At 34.8% G+C, this 20,112-nt stretch overlaps 1 pseudogene; it reads right to left on the bottom strand.

Annotated features, from left to right (window-relative positions):
* Nucleotides 1–15,880: 15,880 nt before the first annotated feature.
* On the bottom strand, nt 15,881–16,587 carry LOC138170154 (large ribosomal subunit protein uL6-like; annotated as a pseudogene).
* Between the last annotated feature and the right edge of the window lie 3,525 nt (nt 16,588–20,112).

Here is a 20,112-nt window from a genome sequence, read left to right as displayed (position 1 = left end):
TGAAATGAGAAAAAATCAGAACTTTGTATGCAGTAACAGCCACCCTCTGTAATGACCAACTTTCAGAGACTTAAGACTTCTCAGAAATACAAGGATCTAAGACACTCCAAGAGACTCACGATGAAAATGCTATCCACATCCAGTGGGGAGCGGGGTGTATCAGCAATGCCATATTCACAATGCCTATAGAGATTACAAATATGCTGATATAATTATCCATTACAAAATACGTCATGTTTGCCATATGCGGAAATAAACTAGAAAATTTATTAAGATACCAAAAGACTGAGTCCCAAAACCAGAAAGTGAAAGCCATCAGAGTAGTTATGACATTGGCACAGGTAGATAAAGTAGAAAGCACCCACATTTTCAAGCTTTTAAAACAGAACAGGCTACCTCAGGCAAAGGTCCTCCTCTCCCCACGCACAGCAACCACCCAGCGTCCTGGAAGCCGCTCCCAGCAGCTCCGGCCCCTGGCAGTCCTCAGCAGGAGTCCTTAGCAGAAAGTCCTTAGCAGTCCTAACTCAAAAAGGGCTTCGCGCTGCCACTGCCTCTGCTGCTGCCTCCGTCACCACCACCGCCAGCCACCCAGCCACCGCAGGAACGCTAGCTTGGCTTCTGCTTCCTCTTGCTCCGCCCCTTCCTGCTACTTCAGCAAGTCCAACGGGGCATGGAAGATCTTTAAATCCCATAACCCTTACACAGGGGAAGGGGGTCTATCAATTCTGAATGCAGATTGAAGCATACTCTTTTTTCTTTCTGTCTCTTTTATGTGTGTTTATTCTTTCTCATGGTTTTTTTGTTTGTTCTAATATTTCTTTACAACATGACTAATGTGGAAATATGTTTCATATCATTATACATGTATAGCCTGTGTCAGATTACATGCTGCCTTTGGGAGGAGGGGATGAAGGGAGGGGGAGAAAATTTGAACTCAAAATCATACGGAAGTGAATATTGAAAGCAAAGAACAAATAAAGAAACAAAACTTTAAAAAAAAGTTCCTCACCTTCTCCATAGATCTAATAGGTACACTATTCCTTGCTCTCCTAATTTGCTTATTGTATGGCACTTTATATCTAAATCATTTACCTATTTTTACCTTGTCCTGGTATAAGGTATGAAATCTTCATTTATGTCTAGTTTCTGCCATACTCTTTCTCAATTTTGCTAACAGTTTTTGTCAAATAGTGTCTTCTTATTGTAGAAACTGTCGTCCTAGTATTGAATAATTAGTAGATTACTACAGTCATTTACTACTATATCTTGTGTACCTAATGTTTTCCCTAATCCACCACCATATTTTATAGTCAGTACCAAATAGTTTTTGTGATTGATGTTTTATAATGTAGTTTTAGATATAGTTTGGTAAGTCACGTTCCTTTACATTTTTCCCCATTAATTCCTTTGATATATTTTACCTTTTGGTCTTTCAGACAAATTTAATATTTTTTCTAGCTCTATAAAATATTTTTGGCAGTTTGGTATGGAACTGAATAAATAAATAATTTGAAATGAATGTTCATTTTCATTATATTATATGGTTGATATTATTTCCCCAAATGTTTAGATTTTCCTTTATTTGTGTGAACAGTATTATGTAGTTGTGTTTATATAGTTCCTGGATTTGCCTTGGCAAGTAGACTCATAAATATTTAATGTTGTCTACTTTTATAAAATTATGGAGTAAAATTTTTGTATCTCTTGCTGTTGAACTTTGCTGGTAATATATAGAAATGCTAATGACTTATGTGGACATATTTGTATCCCTGACTTTGAAAATTTATTACTTATTTCAAGTACTTTTTCTTTATTCTCTAGGATTCTGTAATTCTCTAAGTATACCATGTTATCATCTGCCAGTTTTGATGCTTTTGTTTCCTTATTGTTTATTCTATTTACTTATATTTTTTTCTTCTCTTATTTCTAAAGCTAACATTTCTAGTACCACATCGAATAATTGTTTTGAAAAAGGGCATCCTTATTTCACCACTGGGTATTAATAAATGTTTATATTAATAAAGTCTGAGGTTATTTTCCCCAGCATCTTTTATATTACTCCCCCTTGTTTTAAATTCTACCCTGTAATGTCTTCACAATGCCTATTTCAAAGTTTTCATTTTGTAGTTAAGAAAATTAAAGCCTACATGACTTAAATGAGTTGCTCATGGTCACAAGGATTATAAATGAGAGGAACAGAATTTAAACTAAATGTATTTAGATTCCAAAGCTGGATCTTCTCCTACTATACCCTAGTCCTAATTTTTAAAACTCTAACTGCACTACTTTGTGGCTTCTCTGATGAAATTCACAATGAAAGATCTTTAATAACAATGACTGTCTTTTTAAAATACCTTAAAGTTGTTTTCACAGCATTTGGTACAGGGCCAGACACATAGTAGGTACTTAATGATATTTATTATGTTCATTGATTGATAGCGTTATAGTAACACAAGACTATGAATATGCAGGGAGGATTTTGGGAATGGTATTCTGAGTGGCTTTTTATTGCACAGAGTTTGATATATAGCACATGCCATGATTTCGTAAGTTACTGATTTATTAATTTCTGTCTGAATTCCCTACATTTGTAAACTGAAATAATGAACTAAGCCAACTCTGTGCAATTAATCCTTTTCAAAATTTTGAAGAAATTAGCAGAGGAAAGTTAGAGATTACCCTCAAATCTCTCAAATTCACCTTAAAACAATATTAAAATAACACCTCAAAACAGTTCTCCAGCAGTAGATCCAAGAAAAGGAGAGAGTGAAATGACTGCTAGACAAAAACAACTTAGAAGGTCTATAGAAAAGGTGTGTCTCACAGGAGTGAGAGTGGAGTGCAGCCCAGCAAAGGCTTTCCTAGCTCATGCCACACTGCAGGAAGCCAGCACCAGGTCTTGGAGGAAATAGGCTGAGAAAGTCAGCAAACAATGACAATAACCTCAAAAACTTGAGCACACAAAATTACTTTGCTGACAGGGAACATCAAAACATAAACACAGTAGACAAAAATGTCAGAGCAGCTTCATGCAAAGCCTTGAAGAAAAAAAAAAAACACTAATTGATCCCATGTTTAAAAGAAATTCCTGAAAGTGCACATTGTTTTGTTTTGATTTTGGAAAATCAAATAAAAGAAGTAGAGGAAAAATTTGAAGAAGAAATATTAGTGATGTAAGAAAATCATGAAAAAGAGTCAACAATTTGGTGAAGGAGACACAAAATATGCTGAAAAAATAACGGGATAAAAAACAGAATAGGCTAATTGTAAAAGAGGAAAAAAAAATCTACTGAAGAAAATGTTTTAAAAAAGCAGAATAGGCTTAATGGTTAAAGACATGCAAAAATCCGGGATTAAAAAAAAAAAAAACTCACAGAAAAGCTGAATAGTCCACATGAAAATGGAGGTATAAGTGATTACTTAAGAACAGCAGAACTGGGCATATGGAAGTCAATTATTCTATGAGAAAACCAAGAAAAAAGTCAAATGAATCACAAAAAAAGAAAATGTGACAGATCTCATTGGAAAATCAAATAATCTGAAAAATAGATGCAGAAGAGATAATTTAATAATTATTGGAAAAGGAGTGGCTAGGTGGTGCAGTGAGTAGAACACTGGCCCTGGAGTCAGGAGGACCTGAGTTCAAATCCAACCTCAGACACTTGACACATTCTCCATGTGACTTTGGGCAAGTCACTTAACCCCAATTGCCTTCCAAAAAGCAATAATAATAATAATAATAGTACTATCTGAAAGCCATCATCAAAGAAACATCCTAGACAACATCTTTCAAGAAATTATCAGGAAAGATTGCTCTCATATTCTAGGACCAGAAGATATAATAGAAATGGAAAGAACCCATTAACCACCTTCTAAAAAAGATTCAAAAATGAAAATTACCAGAAACATTATCGCCAAATTCCAGAGCTCCCAAATAAAGGAGAAAATGCTGCAAACAGTCAGAAAAAATTAAAACATCATCATAGTCAGGATAAGAGAAGATTTAGTAGCTCATACCTTAAAGGATCAGATTCCTTGTAATGTGATATTCTGGAGGGCAAAAGTGTTATGATTGCAACCAAGAATCACCTGCCAAGCAAAATTAGGTGTAATTCTTCACTGGTATATAAGGGCATTTCCAAAGAAGAGATCAGACCTGAACAGAAAACTTGAATACCAAATATTAGAGTGAGAGAAGCATAAAATGGTAAACTAGAGAGAGAACTCATAAGTTATTCAATAAACTTAAACTGTTTACATTCCGAAAGGGGAATATAGTACTTGTAACTCCTAAAATATTCTTCTTATTATGTTCTGAGTATGATGGGACAATATAAAACGACAACAACACCAACAACATCCAAATGCAAGTGATGAGAAGGAGGGATTCTATGAGAGAAAGATGGAGAGAGAGAGAGGAAAGAAGAAGGGAAAATATAAGATAAGGGATAGAAGGGAGGGAGAATTGGAGGAAGATGGAAATCAGAAAAAAAAATTGAGTAGGGACAATGTGAAAGGAGAGAGAGAAGAATAAAAATGGTGAAAGAAGGATAGAGAGAAATAAACAACTAGTTATAACTGTGAATGTGAATGGGAAGAACTCACCCATAAAAAGAAGCAGATTACAGAGTGGATTTACAAACCAAACATAATCTTAAAATATTTTTTTGCAAGAAACATGTTGGAAACAGAGTAACAGAAATGATAAATGTGACAAGATGGAGCAGAATCTATTATACTTTAGGTGAAGTAAAAAAAAAAAAAGGTATGGGTAACAATTGTGATTTCAGAAAAACCAAAAGCAAAAAGAGGTCTAAATAAAAGCAATAAGCAAGAAAACTACATTTTTTCTAAAAGGCACCATAGACAATGAAGTAATACTAATAGATAAACAGATATGCACCAAATGGTATGGAAGTCAACTATTTAAAGGAAAAGTAAAATTAATTACAGGAATAAATAGATAGGAACACTTTACTAGTGGCAAACCTCATCTTTCCACTCTCTGAATTAGATTCACTTAATGAAAAAATAAGCAAGAAAGGAGGTGAATAGACTTTTGGAAAAGTTTGATATAATAGAACCCTGAAATTAATTGAATGAGAATAGAAAGAGATTTTTGCCCCCCACATGGCACCCACACAAAATGGGGTGGGGCATAAAATGTCAAAATCAAATGCATAAAAGCAGAAATATAATGTGTATGTTTCAGAACATCATGTAAAAATTACTTTTAGCAAAGGATTATGAAAATATAGATTAAAATTAATTTGTAATTAAATTATCTAATCCCAAGGAATGAGTGGGACAAAGAAAAAAAATGAGATAGAAGCAAAAAAAAATCAAAACTTAATAGGTAATTTATATCTCTAAATACTTAAATCAGTAAAACAGAAAGAACAGATCAATGAATTCACCATGCAACTGAAATGTAAAAAATAATAAATTAATCATTTTAATGAAAGAAGAAATTCGCAGTTCTGAAAATCAAAGGAGCAATTAATAAAACTGAAAGAAATCCATTGAACTGACATCAAAGTAGGAGGTGGTTTTATTAAAATAATTAAAATAGACAACACATTAAGTTTATGCTACTCTTTGTCTCCTTTCACCCTCACTTCAAAAGTGTTTTGCTTCTAACTACTGCTTCTCCCAATCTGTTCTACCCTATGTCAGTCCCTCTCCCCATAAACTTCTCTTATCCCCATCCCCTTCTACTTCCTTGTAAGGTAAAATGAATTTCTATACACAATTTACTACGTAGTTTATTCCCTTGTTTTTGCCAATTCTGATGACAGTTTAATTACAAATGCCCCCCTTCCTCTTGGCCTTCTCGAGGTGCTCATACTTGCCAAAAAAAGTAAAATTGTTTTTACATGTAATTGGAAAAAAAAATAATTTAAAAAGGAAATTCTGACACAAAATCCATTTGGGAAGATTCATTTCCCTTTCAGCGCACAGTAATAGAATTTTTTTAAAGAAGATCTTAACCACTTGAGACCTCCCAGCTTCGTTATAAGGATTGGACCACTGATTACCCTAAGTCCTGGTAGGGATCTTTATCTACCAAAGCAGATCAAGTGAAGTCACATTCCAGGATCAATCAGGTAATATGTGTCTGATGTAGGTCTTTCAGCTTCCATTTTAAAGTTCAGGATTTTAAAACCATTTTAATTTGTGTCACAGACTTTGCTGTGTAGTCCTTGTACAACATATTATGAAAATAGTGATTTTTAAATTCCCATTCTCAGTATAATTATTAGAACGTCAAGGGGGTAGGTTGACCACCATGATAATCATAGCAGGCTCTCTCCCCATTACTCAATATATCCCTTTATTAAGTTAACTATAAGAAACAGTCAAGTACAGTATTCTTTTACAAGTAATAGCTTTTCATGTCTATGGTTCCTGAGGGTATTGAACAGATGTCAAGATTGAGCTATTGCAACTATTTAGATCTAAGTAATTGAAGTAATATTTACTGAGCTCGGACTGGTAAAGTTAAAATTTTTTAAATGAAAATTTTTCCTAACTAATCAGTTTCTGTAATGTCATCCCCATTACATCACTAACAATTATCTTACTGAGTCAAAAAAGGCAGCAGGTCTCATTTGGAAAAGCAGATAGTCAGGCAGGAACTTCAAGGAAACTAGTGGGAAAAGATGTGAAAGAACTATATTCAGAAGTAACAGACCTTTAACCATATGATAAGGTGAAAGCAGTGTTGAAGAGTAAAATGGATAATTTAAATAAAAAATTTCCTTTATAAATAAATCCTATGTAATCAATCATAGAATTAATGAATGAGAAAAGAAAAACTCTCATAGACATTATCCCAGATAGAATGTCATTGGATCAGAATATTATTGTGGTGTAGGAAAAGTTGTTAGTGGATTTAGAAAAAATGTTGGAAGGCCTGGAAGTATGAAGCAAAATGCTACCCAACTGTATACAAACAGGTGACAAGTAGAAATAAGCATAATATAGTCTTACCTATATGTGTTTGTGTGTACATGTACACATAAGTGTGTATGTATGTGGATATCTGTGTATTTATACACGTACACATATTTACACACCAATGCGTACACACACACATATACACACACAATTATTGTGCCCTTTTGGGGGGTGAGGAAGGGGAAAATAGTTTTTTTATTCCTTTTCCTTTCTGATTTTGAACTATGTTTATAATAAATTAAAATATATTGAAAAAAGAGGCTGAGATATTGAAATTATGAAATATAAGTTAAAAAAATAAGCAAAAACTACTTCCGTTTCCGGCCTGTTTCATCTCCTGGGTTCCCGTCTGCCAGGCTTGGCGCCGCTTGCGGGCCTCCGAGTTAGGAAGAAACTCCAAACCAGCTAAGAAGAAAAGAAAATACAAATCATGTCTCAAAAACCTATTTTACAGATATTTCATCAGTTTATAAGACATTACTCTGAAGGAAGTACCGGTTTAGTTCTTGAAAGATCTCTTAATCGTGTCCAGTTATTTGGAAGAGTGGGTCAGGATCCTGTTCTGAGACAGTCAGAAGGAAAAAACTCCAGTCACAATATTTTCTTTGGCCACAAATGAGATGTGGCAAGCAGGGGAAATTGAGATATCCCAGCAGGGTGATATCAGCCAAAGGACCACATGGCACAGAATATCAGTTTTCAGGCCAGGCCTGAGGGATCTGGCCTATCAGTATGTAAAAAAAGGGTCTCTAGTTTTTGTGGAAGGGAAAATAGACTATGGTGAATACATGGATAAAAACAATGTGAGACGACAAGCCACAACAATTATAGCTGAAAATATCATATTTCTGAGTGACTATGTAAAAGAGAAGGAGTGAAATGGACAACTTATTCAAGGCCAGTGTTGGGACATCCTCATTTTGAAACCATGTATAATCTTTGGAATTTCTTTTGACAAGAATTAAAATATGCTTTTATACATATATAAAATGAAAAAAAAATAAGCAAAAAAAAAAAAACTGTGTACAGTCAGCTAACTGGACCATATTTCAGTCAATGTCCCTGACTGACACTAAATCTTTAGTGCTAGCAAAAATTTGAAGTTTTGACCATAAAAACATCATATCCTATGTGTGTACACACAGAAAATGTATATATGTAACTTGCAAGTCATGAAACTAACTTAGTAGTGAAGACCAATATCATGAAACGATATGTAGGGAATGGTGTGAATGTAGACTAGATTTTATACACATACACATATACGCATAAGTGTGCAACTATTAAGGTGTCTGTAAGTTTCTGTAACTTGTGTAATACTTAGAAGTCTCAACAGGCAAACATACATACATGTGTACAAACACCCTCCCATGCTAATATACCCACATATATATAGACATATGTGTACATATACAAATATAAATAAACATATGACTACATACATACATTTGTGTATTAAATCAAGTCTACATTAACTCTGTTACCTACAGACTGATTCATGATATCTGTGTTCACTATTGTTTTAGTAACATTAAGACTCCAATTACTTCAAAGAAATATTAGAATCTGTCATGTTCCAGAATCCGAATCCATAATGAGATGGATAACATGCCATATACTTCAATCAAGCCTACTTTCAGATGTAAATGATGTTTCATATTCCTCTTTTTTCATTTATTTGCATATCTTTCCTTTCCCTCATTTATGCACATAATGATCATCATTATGTTGGGGAACACCAAGAAACACCTATCACTTCTGGTGACTATATTTAACTTCTAAATCCAGGATAAATGAGACAGGGTGAAATGTAATAGGTACTACGTGGATTAAGAAATTGTAAAAGGACTATGGTTTGGGTTAATGAAATTATACTTTTTAATAATGAATAATGGCTGGGTTTGACTTTATGATTGTTTTGATCAAGCTGATCAATATTTCATCATAACCCAAATATCTATTTAGGAGGTTCTGTAGATAACCTAGTCAAAAAATGGGGATCTAGGATACCTAGTTCATCAAGTAGAAATTTAGGTCAAAGAAAAGTCAAGAGCAGACTGATAAAAAGAGAGCTTTTATGGATAAGGAGACCATGATTTCCCAAAAATCATGAAGAAAATAGCTCCAAGGGAAAAATGTGAATTTTGAAAGATTGACCAAGTTTCATTCCTCTGTATCTTTCCATTGTGGGGAGTAAGAAGAAACATCCATTGCTTCTCAAATTCTGTAGCAAGAGACCAATGTGAGATAGGGACAAGTAACCTGAAAGCTATGCTATAGACCATATAAGAATGGTCATGTTGAGGGGATTGGCATGGATGAAATAGTAACAATTCCTGATCTGCGTTTGGGCCTTCAGAGGTAATCATTTCAGATAATATTTAGGAATGTTAAGTTACCAAATAACCTTGACAACTGAATTAATGTGTTAAGAAGCCAAAACTAATACCAAACAACAACAAACCCTTAAAACAATAACAACAAAAATTTGACCAAACATAATTAGCCAGTAACAAAAAGATAGCTAAGGAAGAGTAAGTCTTAACTTGACATACAACAGCATAATTAACTACTAAGGCAGCTTTAACTTGTATAACAGTTAGGAGTCTCACCAGGCACACATGCACACATATACACAGACACTATCTAATCCTACCCAATGAATTCTTACCTAATTTGTGGTTTAGCATCTACTTAAACTCAAATCTGCAGAGACACAACTATGTTTACTTTTAGAAGGTCAGATGCTATAATAACTCAAAATTAAATATATTAATTAATAAATCAGAAAAAAATATGGCAGGCACTAATAGGTACAAATTAGTACTGGCGAATAAAAAAACAGGGAGTAACAAAATAATTCAGGGTATCATGGTCTATAACTTTTGAACCAGATGGGAAGAGGGCATATTTATTATGACATATAAAATTAGTATGAACTTTTACTCTTTGCAATGTCTGTCTTCATTTTTCACCTGGCTATCCTGCTTTAAAATTCATTAATCAAACCTCCAGTAGTCTCATCATCCTGAAAAATCAAAACAGCATTGGTACTTGAATGTCATCAGTACTCTCTGTCCCAAGAGAACCCTCTAAATAAAGGGTAGTGCTAAAGTTCCTCAAAAATCTCAAATTAAGGACCACCAGCAGGCCATCCATCTCTTTGTTTCATGCCCAGCTACACTTCTTGAACTTCATCATTCTCCCCAACCCAGGATAAGAATTCCCCACCTCAGGGGCAGCCAGGTGGCTCAGCGAGTAAGAGCACCAGCTCCAGTGTTGGGATGACCTGGGGATCAAATCTGGGCTCAGATATTAGCACCATACCCAGAAATAACTGGCTGTGTAACCTTGAGCAAGTTACTTAACCCCGATTGCTTTAAAAAAAAAAAAAAGAATTCCCCACCTCTACATTTTTAAATCTTTTGTGTGTTATTTTCTTCTCTTTAGGGCAGGGACTCTTTTTCTCTTTTTCATATTTGTATCTCCATCCTTAGTAGGGTGCCTAGTACATAAAGGGTTTGTAAGTGTTTATTGACAGAGTTTATTGACTATTTGTTCAGGGAAAATCTATTTAAGTCATCACTTTTATGGAATATTAAAAAGAATTTTTACTCATTTAATGTAGTCCATCTCAACTAGGCACTATTTGGTCAAGCTGGGATGTAGGTTATGTTTAGAGAAAACTAGTGCCTGTGGTGGGAGGGCTGCTGAGCCCTTTTCAGGGCTTCCTTCAATTTTTGGTTTCCACCTAATTCACCCAGCTCTCACATATGGCTCCAAGAAACCACACTCCAATAACTTGTTTCAGTACATTGGCTAAACCAGGTCGAGGATAACTGAAGGGAAACTATTCCAACCCATGAAGACTTACCCTGGTGGAGTGGGTGGATGCATATACTTTTCTCTCATAGCATGAACACAGCTGAAGAAGGTACAGCAGAGCACTTAGGGCTTGCTCAGACATCAAAGACACTAAGGTCATCCACTGCATCCCAAGCCATCACCATTCTGAGGTTTATCTTGCCACTGGACTTTGAAATCTATGGAAGTGACAGTGAGACCTATGACTTCTCACAGCTCTGCCTCACTTGAATCTGATTTTTTGCATAAATCAAAAGATATTGCTGATAATATTTTACCATTTTTACCTACCTCAGACCCCTAGGTTTCTGAGAAGCCTTTTTGAAGGGCAAAACTGCTCACTTCCTGGCATGAGAAAAGGGGCTAGAAAAGGCCCTATATATGTTCTGCTTTACCCAATCCTGGTTTGCTTATGATAGCAGGCTAGGATCCCACCCTGAAATTTAGACACACATACAACATTGTATAAAAAAATTGTGTGAAGATGATTCCACTCACCTTTGGTATATGAAATGACTTCATATGTATGTACAACCTGAAATCCAGTAGACATAAAAGATGAACATTTCTTGTTGCAAGAGAGACCTTGGGAGATATCACTTCCATATAGCAGATGTAAGTTAAACAAGGATGGCAATTGAAGGAGAGTTTAACAGAGTCAGAGCTGAATGCGCTTTTTTTTTTTTTTCCGGAGTGACTGCAGTGATAGGGATCACTGTGAAGTTGGCGCAGATTTTGTAATCAAATCAAATCTAGTCAACAAGTGTGTATGCCTACCTAAAGGAGTGAATGACAGGCTTATGGTAATGCAGCTTCCAGGAAAGCACCACACCACTATCCTCATGATATATGTGTATTCCTAACATGACAAACCCTGAGGAATGCAAAGAACAAAATTTATGAATACCTAGAGACCCTCAAGATCAATGTGCTGAACTGTAAACTATATCAAACTGCATACCATTTTCAGAAGAGGAGAGGGAAGGGGGAAAAAATCTGGAAGTCAAAATCTTGTAAAAATGAATGCTAAAAAGTTTCTGGATATGTAATAACGAAATACTTCAAAAAATAAGAGGACGAGCTTATAAATCTAGAGGGACTTTAATGTAAGGATACTATGCAGACTATCAGATATAGCAGAATCCTCGGGAGGAATGGAATGAGAACCAGCAAAAGCTATCATCATTTACTTTTGAAAATTTGTGTATTTCATGAGTTCTAGTCACCATGACTCTTCCATTTACCTAAATGCAATAAAATTTCCTGGATTCACCCTTTTAGCAAATGCTGGCATTTAATAGATTATGTCATGATAAGTAGAAGAGACAAATGGGATATGGGAGTAATGAAGGTGATTTGAATTTGATAATTTTCTCCAGGCTAAATATTTTAAGTCAACAAAAGTAGTGGCCCCAAGGCCAGATGAGTACTACAAGGCTTAATGACAAGAGATTAGAGCACTTTATTGAGTGAGAACAGTTACTTGGTAATTTGGAATGGAAGAAGAGCCAACAGAGTTGGCAACAGTTGAGAAGAAAAGGAGTAAGCAGCTTTCAGAGATATGGTATAGAATGATGTGTTTATTCATCAGGGCCAGAGGATTGGTAAATATCTAGATTTATTTGATGAAAACTTTGTGTAAAGGAAGAAGCTACTAAAAGAAAAATGAAAACTCCACAGGGTTTACCAGCAGGGTAGTTCATCTATCTTCTAAGAATGAAGTGTTTAACTCTATCAAAAGTAAAGTTCAAGTGAAGTTTAGAGAGTGGCAACATTTTGGCTCAGTAAGAAGACAAATTAAATCCAGTTTTATTATGATATTAACAATCCACAGTACTCTTATGATGCTTTGAATGCTATTTATGGGCCAAAGACTTATGGTGCATCTCAAATTCTCAGTACTGATGGAGCCACATTGATTGGTGATAAGGATATGATCCTGGAGGGATGGACTAAATACTTGCAAACTGTTCTCAACAGACCATGATCAATCAATGCTGAACCCACTGATTGTATATGTCAAGTCGAAATCATTTCCTCTCATTCCTAACTTTTAACTGAAGAAAAAGGTTTTGCATGCCATACAGTTCCTCTCATTTGAAAATTTTTCTGGTGCTGTTTATATTGCAGTTATGATTTGCAAAGTATAGGGTCCACTGCTTATGCAAAAGTTGAGTAACATTTTCTGGGTTTTATAGCAAGTGAAAGTTATCACCAAGGAGTTGAAGGATGCCTCCATTCTTCATATCTGTAAAAGTAAGAGAAATTGATTGTATTGTTATATTCTCAGTGGGTTTTCTCTCTTAGTCATTGCTGGCACAATCCTTGCCAGAATCCGCCTTAATAGGCTGATACTTCACTTTGAAGGTGGTCATCGACTTGAAAGTCAACATGGCTTCAGAAAGGGCCAGGGAAGGGTTCACATGGTGTTTTTTGCCCAATAACTCCAGGAGAAATGACAAGAGAAAAACAGAGAGTTGTACAAAACATTTCGTTGATCTTATCAAGGACTTTGATAATGTCAGTCATTAAGGGCTTGTGGAAAATTATGGAAAATCTGGGTGCCCAGAAAAGTTCATCAAGATTGTATATCAGTTTCATGCTTACACAGGTTGTGGATAATGGACAATGCTCTTATGATTTCCCAGTCATAAAAGGAATAAAACAGGGTTGTGTTCTTGCCTTCATACTTTTTAGTTTGATGTTTTCACAATGTTTTCAAATTCCTTTAGCAAGGATGAAAATGGCAGCAAGGAAAGCTACCACATATCAGTTATTTAACTTGAAACAGCTACAAACCAATGCAAAAGTGGAAAAAAACCTGGTTTGTTTGCAGATTATTGCCCACTCAATGTAGCTTCTGGGGCTGAGATGCAACAAAATTTCAACTGATTATGTGCTGTTGTGCTTTTTGGCCTAACAATCAACAATAAGGAAATAGAGCTTCTCTGCCAGCCATCATCACACTATCCATATGTGGAACCATAATTTAAAGCAAATGGAGAAATTTTGAATACTGAGAATAAGTGCACTTACCTTGACAATATACTTTCCAGGGATATACACACAGATGATGAAGTTGAGGCATGAATGCCTCAGTGATATCTCAGTGTTTGGGAGACACCAAAGGAAAATATGGGAGAGAAGAGGTATTAGACAGAAGGTACCAGACTGAAGGTTTACAGAGGTATTGTGCTGACGTCATTGTTCTATACCTGTGAAAATTGGACAGTATACCAGTACCATTCCAGCAAAGTGAATGACTTCCATTTGAATTCTATTAAGAAGATTCTGAAAATCTCCTGACAAGATAAGATAGCAGACACTGACTTTCTTTCTCAGCTAAACTGCCAAGCGTTCAAACTATAGTGCAGAGAGTGAAGGGCTGACCACATTGCTCGAATACCAAATGTATGTTTATCTATAAGACCAATTTATAAAGCAATCACATAAGCTAAGTGCTAGGATGGAGGTCAGAAGAAGCAACATGAGGAAATTTTCAAGGTCTCTCTGAAGAACTTTGTAATTGATTGCATGACAGGGAAACACCGCTAAAGAACCACTCAGGATGAAGTGCCTCAATCAAAGGAAACTGCTCTATGAGCAAAGCAAAATTGCAGTAGCTCAGATGAAACATGAGGTGTGTAAATTTAGAGATATCTCCACTCTAAATGTTCATGTGGACTATTTGTTCTTGACCTGTTGTATAACCTTCTTAGCCTGCATTAGTTTGATAAACCACAACTGGACACACTGTACCCTAACCTTAATGTAGTGATGTAATTTTGGTCATCTTCAAGAATAAAAGACAAAAGTCAACCAGTTTGGTCTAACTACTGACAATTATTGCATGAAGTTTAAAAATAATGAAAAATATTTCTTTAAAACTTCATGAAGCAGCATTATCACAAGTTTAAAATATTTTTTCTACTTCTAAATTAGTGAAGTTTAATTTTGAGGTCTAGAAAATGTCATAAATACAGTTTATCTGATAGACAAAATTTTGTGTTATTCTGTGTATTTCATAATAAATAAATGATGTAAGGATTACATTAAAAATAACTTGTTCAGAAATCGGGTTGTATAATTTGTAGGGGCACTAAAAACTTTTTTCATGATTATATTTATCCCCATAATTCTGATTTTTGTTGGTATTTTTATCTTTCCAAAATAAAGCTTCCTATTTTATTGAAGGTCATATATCCTATTTTTCTGGCTTTTACATAAAATTTCAGTGTAGACATGAAATTATTTGCATTTTAAACAAGTTACTGTTTGGCATTCATTTGATTTAAAAGCCAGGCTAACTCATAAGATTTCATACTCACTCTCAACTTCATTATGCCTTTTACAATGACAAGCAAAAGTATTGAATAATATATTTCTATCATCCATTAATAACCAACCATCCACTTAAAAGCTTCATCATAATGCATTCTTTAAATCTGAAAATTAATAATGCAAAAGCCAGAATTAGTATAAAATTGAAATGCTTAAGCATTTAAACAATACAATTAAAAGTTATTATCTAAGGCCCAGTGGTATTTTTGTAATTTTGTACACATCCGTGTTAATTTCATTCTTAGCATTTAGAATAATAAATCAACTTTCATATATTGTCAAAATTTTGGCACTTTGAATATTAACTGCCATTTTATTCCTTTAATTATTTCATGTCATTTCTAGTTTGCAATTTAGAAGCTTATTAAAATAGACGTGAATTCAAAAAGTGTACAAAATTGAAAAAAATATGTAGATACTTGATAATTTAATATTTATAAAGAATTTAAAAATAGGAGAGTCTATATGCAATGACTTTAATATCAACATTAATGTTAAGAGAAATTGAAAGGGACAATCAGTTATTAACCACCTATTACTTTCCAGGCACTATAGAAAGTCTTTTACCAATTTTATGTTATTTAATTCTTAAAATGGCTCTATGAGGAGAACGTATTATTATCTCCACTATACAGTTAAAAAAAACTGAGACTGTTTAAGTGACGTGTCCAGGTCCATATAGCTAGTAAAAGTGTGAGAGTGGATTTGAACTTAGTTTTTCTTAACTTTTTTTTGATAAAAAGTATTTTTATTTGATATCTGAATTATTTGACATCTGAATAAGTTTTGACTCCTCAGGACACAGCCTTTGGCATCTTTTCCAACTTATTCATCATCTTGTTGCACTGTGCCTTTCTCAGAAACATAGATGCCATCCCCAAATTTTCTGATAACCTTGTTTTTGACTGTGGTGGCTTGTTGGATCAGGGCAGCTGAGTTGGAAACAAGTTCAAAATCATTTCCTTCAAGAATTAAGTCATCTTTCTGGGCTTGAGAAACAGCACAACAACACCTGGTCTCATGCGCACTCTTAGGATATATTTTTCAGCCAAGAAATTTCTGATTTCAACAAGTGAGGCCTTCTCTTGAATAACTACATTGATGGGGAAGTGAGCATACACAGCCCTCATCTTGTAACGAAAACCCCGGGTAACGCCTTTGATCATGTTTTGTTCATGACTACAGATTGTGCACACAGTTGCAAGTTCTTTTCGATTTCCCCACCACTTGTCTACCGGAAGCCTTTTTTTCTTCTTTCCAAGGAGACTGAGCTCAACATTGATAATGGTTGAAATCCCTGCAGAGGATTCCTCTGGGCCCTTTCACAATAACTGTCTGACCCTTAAGAGAGATGTCAACATTTTCTGGGATGTCAATGGTCTGGTTGCTTAAAATGGTGTTCATTCTGGTATTGAATGGGCCAAAGAGTTTTTCTTAACTTCTGATCTAGGATGCTGCCCACTACTCCATCTTTCAAATATCATTTTACATGATCATATTGACATCCCAGATCAATCCTGAGAGGTAGCTGCAATTATTATTCCTCTTTTGCAGATAAGGAAATTCAAGTTTAAATTGGTTTAGTGATTTTTTTCCTGTCATTACAAAGCTCAATAGTGTCTGTGGAAATATCTGAATTCAAGCAAGAGGTCATTTAATTTAAACCCCTCTTTTCTCAGATGAGAAAATTGAATCTCAAAAAGGTTAAGCCACACACACATGGCTCCAAACTTATTGAGTGTCTGAAGTGAAATTTAAACCCAGATCATTCTGAATACAAGCCTCATATTCTAAACAGTGTACAAACCTGCTCATGGGTAGGGGATAGTAAAATAGAGGTAATTAATATCAGTAATAATAATAACAATAATAAAATATATTGCTCAGTATTCAGCAGACTAAACATTAGAAATTGATGTAACAGTTAATAGAATGAACCATTGTATATTTAATATGATACACCAGAGTGATGAATCACAAATAGTCAAAGGTAGAACAGTTCTAGGTACTGCAATGTTTTCAATAATGGATTTAAATGAACATGAGTATAAGAAGTAAGTTACCTTTTATTGTGGTATATCAATATACTTAGTGCATACCACTAGGAATATATGTTTAAGGAATGTATGACATTTGTTTATAAGCTTCCTTACATTTTTATTTCTATGCCTTTCTTTTAGTCATGACACTTACATTTAGTTCATTCAATGATTTTTAAATAGTTCTTTCTCTATAGATTTTCCTCGTCAGTTGGTTTAATATCATTTACCTTATATTTTGTAGGTGGCAGAGTGGATAAAATGCTGAGCGTGGAGCCAAGAAGAATTTACATATGGCCTCACACATTAACTCTGCAATCCTGGGCATATCACTTAATGATGTTTGCCTCAGTTTTCTTATCTATAAGATGAACTAAAGAAGATAATGACAAATGGCTCTATTATATGTGTCAAGAAAACCCCAAAAGGGGTCATAAAGAATCAGATATGACTGAAAAATGGCTAAACAACAACAACCACTTATATTGTCTTGTATTTTTTCAATCTTTTGACTTTTTATTATATTTCTTTTTGTTAATCTTTCTGACTCTTGAGTTCATAACCTAATCCACTATAACATATTACTTCTCATTTGTAGACTACTATATCTCTCTTTTTCATATAGTGCATGCTGATAATGAATTGGGCACAGAGTAAGATATACATAGGGTAGTGGGCTAGATTGTGTTTAGCAATTTGTAAACATTTTTTAATGACTCTAAACTTCCCTTTAAATTGGAATCTCATTTTTTTAAATGCCAATATTGTATCAGTGTTTAACATAACAGTGAGGAAAACTATAACTGTCTTCAGAGTATTTTTTTATTATGTCACATGAATGAAGATGCACATATCAGATATGAGCAGCCTGGCATGTACCACTGAGGAACACCAAATAAAAGGAATAAAATGTATCATCAAGAATGATGTGATTAAAAGAGAAGTATAGCCACATGGCAGATGTGAATGATGACAAGTGAATAGGCAAATCACTCTGCTTATTTATTTTAGGTGTCAGGAGAAAGTTAAGAAGGTGTCCTGTATGTTGGATGAACTCCCTACAACCACCTTATGGGAAGATAAGTCATGCAGTCATATATGAATTGCTATCTACTTCTTTGTCAGGAATTTCTGAACATGATATACAAGGAGTATTTGAATATATTAGCGTGTGTTTATCTCCCAAATCCCATATAAAATGTAGTGTGTAGGTTTCTGTTCCATAGACACCATGCTGCCATTTGTGGTTTGATCACGTCAGTGCCGGTGATGATGAAAAAGGTGATGATGATGAAGATACCTTATAGGCATTTATTACTTTAAGATCTTTGCAACATTTTACATAGATTATTTCATTTTAACTTCAAAATAAGCTTATGCTTGCTGTCTGAGATGCTGTTATTAGCTCCCTTTGATATAGGAACCAAGGAGTCACAAAGGTAGTAAGTGTCTAAGCTGGGGCACTGATGAAGCTCACAATGCATCAATTCCTTTTTACATAGCTCCAGAAAATGACACAATAAGAAAGTGGAAGACACACTGACATATCCTAGGGAGTCAGTGTTCTACTGATAAGCATTTCAGAACTTCTTCGGCCACTTCTTAGACTACATTACAGACTCTGACTCTGACTCTAACCTTCACACTCTATCCTTCTGACTCTAACCCTAACAAACTCTGCCTCTGCCTCTGCCTAATTGGATAGAGAACATCCAGGTAAAGAAACGTTCAGTACAATGTAGTTCATTTTCTCTGCAACTTATACTCTTTGAGAGTTGCCTAGAATGCTAAGAAGTTAGGTGACCTGCCCAGAGTCACACAGCAATTGTGTGTGAGAAATAGGGTGTGAATGAATGTCTTCCTGACTCTTTATCCATTCCATGCAATGCTTTGACTCACTTTTTTTTTCCCTGACCTGGCCCATATAAAAATGTTTAATTAGGATCAGTCTTTGCTGACATAGTCTTTGAGAATCCATGGCCACCTACATAATATGATGAGGACAATGTAGGATCAAGATTTTAGTGAAAGCCATAGTTCTAATAATGGAATTAAATCTTAAACACGAGGAAGACATAGAAAGACTTCTGACATTCTTAGCCTATTTTGTTTGATTGATTGAAATGAAGTGTGCCAAACAAGAGAAAGAAAGGATTAAGATATATAAAATCAATATTTTTGTTACAGCAAATTACAAAGTTTTTGAACAAACAGAAACAATGGAGCCAACATTAGAAGTAAAACAGGAAACTAAGGGGAAAAGTTATAGCAAGTTTCTCTAATAAAGGCCTCATTTCTCAAACAGATAACTAAGACAAATTTATAAGAATATTAGTCATTCCCTAACTGATAAATAGTCACAGAATTTGGGAAGGAGTTTTCAGAAAGAAGAAATCAGCACTATTTAAAGTCACATTTAAAAAAAAAGTTCCAAGTCACACTTGATTGGAGAAATGCATATTTAAACAATTCTATGGTTTTACATATCTATCAGACTGGCTAATAAAACAGAAAAAGAAAGTGACAGATTTGGAGAGGATGTGGAAAAATAGAAACACTCATGTGCTATTGTATCAGCAATGCCATATTCACAATGCCTATGGAGATTACAGATATGCTGATATAATTATCCATCACAAAATACATCATGCTTGCCATATGGGGGAATAAACTAGAAAATTTATTAAGATACCAAAAGACTGAGTCCCAAAACCAGAAAGTGAAAGCCATCAGAGTAGTTATGACATTGGCACAAATAGCTAAAGTAGAAAGCACCCACATTTTCAAGCCTTTAAAACAGAACAGGCTACCTCAGGCAAAGGTCCTCCTCTCCCCACTCACAGCAACCACCCAGCGTCCGGGAAGCACGCTCCCAGAAGCTCCGGCCCCTGGCAGTCCTCAGCAGGAG

This window comes from Petaurus breviceps, unplaced genomic scaffold (genome assembly GCF_028583685.1).
Source record: "Petaurus breviceps papuanus isolate PSGF00001 unplaced genomic scaffold, PetGlider_PUasm1.0 126, whole genome shotgun sequence".
Lineage (NCBI taxonomy): Eukaryota > Metazoa > Chordata > Mammalia > Diprotodontia > Petauridae > Petaurus > Petaurus breviceps.
This window is presented reverse-complemented; position numbering and strand designations above follow the sequence as displayed.